Source organism: Schistocerca serialis, chromosome 5 (genome assembly GCF_023864345.2).
Source record: "Schistocerca serialis cubense isolate TAMUIC-IGC-003099 chromosome 5, iqSchSeri2.2, whole genome shotgun sequence".
Classification (NCBI taxonomy): Eukaryota; Metazoa; Arthropoda; class Insecta; order Orthoptera; family Acrididae; genus Schistocerca; species Schistocerca serialis.
This window is the reverse complement of record NC_064642.1, coordinates 60,676,496-60,681,162: the sequence shown is the minus strand read 5'-3', so window position 1 is coordinate 60,681,162 and position 4,667 is coordinate 60,676,496.

Sequence of the window (4,667 nt, the reverse complement as noted above, 5' to 3'; positions counted from 1 at the left end):
ACACTTACATAAAGCCTTTGGCCACAGCCTTCATCAGTAAAAGAGAGACACACACACCATTCATATACCATATACACAAGCAAGCACACCTCACGCACACATGACTGCCAACTCCAGCACCTCGGGCCGCGATGCTGGAGTTGGCGATTATGTGTGCATGAGATGTGCTTGCTTGTTTGTATGAATGGCCTGTGTCTCTCTTTTACTGATGAAGACTGTGTTCAAAAGCTCTAGGTAAGGGTCATTTAACTGTGCCTGTCTGTGACTTAATGTGTCTTCTTTATGGTAAGAAGCAATCTGTCTTTTCCCACATTGTTGACATTCCTACCTGGAGTTTCCACTATATCTCCAGAAAACTAGATTAAAAAAACAGTAGTGTAGGAACTTGAAACTATCAGCACAGGACAGGTGTATGTAGAGGAAGTCTGGCCGGCTCAAGTTTTGGCTGAGTTAGGCTGTGCAAATGATACACTATCACAAGAGTCTACTATCATGATATTAGACCATCTAAACTATGTACAGCATCATTAAGATTCAATTCACATGATAAAAGGACATTGGTTTTGGCAAGTACCATGTATAGTTTTTTGTATGAGCAAAATTATAAGGGTTTGTTTTCTCAGAAAATGTAAGGAATTTTGTTTTAAAGGTTGCTTGATAAACTATTTGCTGTTAATTGATTGCTGAGGAACTTGTCAGGAAGAGATAACTTGGTAATGTTATTGTACTAGGTTGCAAGTGGTGAAAGGGCAAAGAAAGATCAGTACACTATACACAGAAAGTTTAGATTAAGAACAGCCAATGAACATTGTAGTTTAAGCTGAACTGCTGTAAAGGAGATACTGTATTTAAATGTCAACTTTTAAGATACGTGTCAAGACTTTTCAGAACTGACAGGAGCTGGATCCGGTGGGCTGCACCATCTAAAGACGGAAGACGTGATATGCCACAACTAATTTACTTGGCGTAGTTTTATGAAATAAAGATGCCATTACGGGTCTTCCAAGAGCCTCGTGGAAGTGAGGGTTGGTCAGTTGCTTACATCAGGCGCAACTTGCTGACACAGAACGTACTGTCACCCAGGCAACCTGGCCCAGCAAAAGGAGCAGAGTTGTAATATATTTGCCAGAGCAGAGTTGTAATACATTCGCCAGAGCAGAGAGGCAGAGCCACTGTGGAAAGGGTGACCTGGTTGCTTCATCCGAGCTGTGGCTCTGTTGTGGACTACATGATAGCAATTGATGCCTTCCCAAAACGAAGACTGGTCATGCCACTAAAGATACTAGTCATTTATAGACAGAAGTATGCAGTCTGACAGCCACCAGTTCCAAGGACTGAGGTTGAGGGGCGGAGGAGGGGGCAGGGCAGAACTTATGGTAATTTATGAGTTTGCACAAATCAATTAGCCACCACCCCTGGACTCTGACAGAACTTTTGGCTGAGGCTCAAGAGAGATTTTGGGAGACTCCTTTCTTAGACATAAGCAACAAACTCCATAGATTAATTAACAGGTCCACGCAACTATATGACAAATATACTACTTGTCAGAATAGAAAAGTGACAAGAAAATCTGTATTTGGCTAATGGATGAGATGCAGCACCTCAGAAATTTCACACATGCAGTACATCAAACACACAAATGACACGTTGTTGTTGTTGTGGTCTTCAGTCCTGAGACTGGTTTGATGCAGCTCTCCATGCTACTCTATCCTGTGCAAGCTTCTTCATCTCCCAGTACCTACTGCAACCTACATCCTTCTGAATCTGCTTAGTGTATTCATCTCTTGGTCTCCCCCTATGATTTTTACCCTCCACGCTGCCCTCAAATACTAAATTGGTGATCCCTTGATGCCTCAAAACATGTCCTACCAACCGATCCCTTCTTCTGGTCAAGTTGTGCCACAAACTTCCCTTCTCCCCAATCCTATTCAATACTTCCTCATTAGTTATGTGATCTACCCATCTAATCTTCAGCATTCTTCTGTAGCACCAAATGACACACCACCCTAAAAAGCCATAAAAACAAATATATCATTCAAAATCTGAGTTTTAGAATGCATGTGAACTTGCATGACAAATATTTGCTAGGTAAGTAATTTGTTTTTTAACTAGAGAAGAGGATGTTTGTTAAAAATCGCAGGAAAAACAGCCTTTAGGTCCAGTATGTTAACTCCTATTTCAGAACACATTTCTTACAGACAACAAGAATATTATATTATTTGCTTTCCTTAAATAAATAACTGAACTGTATACTCAATTCTTCTATTTTCTGCTGTTATAATTATTCTTGAGTTTTACAGGAGGAATTGTCAAAGTAACACATACAAGACTGGACCATACATTTGTTTTGTGCTATAGCACGAACGAACATGATTCATCGAACGTAGTTCTTTATAGAGAAACACGTAAGATACAATGAAGTACAGGTTTGGTGTAGCACTGAACACATTGACTGGACAACAGTAATACAGCTTACGGAACAGGCAGAGTACTCATTTGCGTAAATAATACTGTTTCTTTGGCGGCTCACCAGAGTGTTCCAGGGGGACAATCCAAGTGACCTCTCTAAGACGGTCTGTGAACTGTATGGACACGTGATCTCTGGAATCGTGCACATCATGAGTGAAGGTACATCATTCTGTGCACAAGAATACCATGTTACTCTTCAAATACATATTATATTGTCTTAAGCATACTACAGTGCCCTGGTTTTTAAAATCAGCTTCCACACAAATGAGAAATGCAGAAATCAGTATCATACAAATGTTGAACACAACATATATAATCAATGTTTACTACTAGTACGTCACTTTTTCAAGCATTACTTTTTCACATTTTTATCAAATACTTGTCACAGTCTGCATAGCAGTACACCTTGTAAGTATGTGAAGCAATGTTGTACTCTTACTGGGCACAAAAGACAATAATTGTAGATGAACAACTGGAACTCACAACCTGTAGTCTGTAAAAAGAAGTGGTTTCATTTTCATTTTTCATATATACAACATCTGCTGTTTCCAGTAACAAATTTCGATTAATTTATCTTACATAAAACTTTTTTTGGGAAATAATTCCCTTCATCAAGTATGTTAGTTAGTTATTTTCATGTTCCATGGATCATTAGCACATTGTGATGTAAACCAAGTCATTTTACGTACACATCACAATTCAATTTTTAAATATGGCTACAAGCCGAATATTTATAAAGTAGTAGCAGTTGTTCTTTTTAATATCTAAAGATGTGACTCAGTAATCCCTAACCAGCACCACCTCATTACAGTAATAGAAATTGTTCTGCGGGATAGAAGGAGTTTATAATAAGAAACTTTTTTAGTTTGTTCTCAAATTTTACTTTGTTTTCTGTCACACATTTTACATCCCTGGGTAAGTTACCAAAACGTTTTGTTGCTCATTGAGTACCCCTTTTGTGTTAAAGACAACCTGCATGTGGGGCAATGAATGTCATGTTTCCTTCTGGTATTGTAACTGTGTGCATCATCGTTCCTTTTGAACTGCACTGGATTATTTACACAAACTTCAAGAGGGATTAAATATACTGTGAAGCAGTAGTCAAAATGTTGAACTTAAACAGATGTCTACAAGATGATCATGGGTGAACACCACATATTATTCTTACAGCACGTCTTTGAGAAACGAAGACATTCTTTCTTAAAGATGAGTTAAACCAGAACATTATTCCATATGACATTATTGAATGATAACATGCAAAATGTGTCAACTTGCTGATTTGTCTCTACCCAAAACTTTCAATGACTCTATGTGCAAATGCGACCAAACTATGTTGTTTTAGGAATTCCAAAATGTGCTTTTTCCAGTTTAAATTCTCATCACTATGAACACCTAACAATTTTGAAGTTTCTATTCTATTTATTATTTCCACCCCATGTGTTACATGTATCATTGGTGTAATATCCACAGTGCAAGACTGAATATGTTGTGTCTTTTTAAAATTGTGGCCAACCATTCATAGAAAACCAGTCAATGATACTTTCAAGAACACTGTTTACTATTTCTTCTGTTTCTGTAGGTATGGTTGGATTGTTTACAGTACTAGAGCCATCTGCAAAAAGAACTAATTTTGCTTGTTGTATATTAGACAGAAGGTTGTTTAAATATGTGAGAAACAATAGCGGACCTTAGACAAAGCATTGGGGAACGTCATGCATTATTTCTCCCCAGTCGGAATAATGTCTCTGAACTGCATTATTTTGATGAAATATGACATTGTCCACTGGTTACCTATACCATCAATCACATAAAAATTTAATTTAACTGCTATTTTATTATTTCATGTATGTAAATTTGGTGAGTGAACATGTAAGTAGCATTCTCAATAGTACAATTCTTCTGGAATCCAAACTGTGACTTGCTGAGGATATCATGTTTTCTGATGTATTATAGCACCTTACGTGTGACCCTTACTGTTTGTGAGGTAATGCATGATTATGAAGTCAGCTTCATTGTAATGTATACAAAAACATTTAAGGGGGGGTAAGATGCCAAACGGGCCGACATGGAGCAGGAGAGGCACCACAGGACATTTTAATTTCCACTGTCTATACTTTTACAAGTAAATTCATAAAACTTTGTCAGCATGACCAGGAAGGATTCAGGATTCACACTCGTAGCAGCAGAAGTTCAAAAAC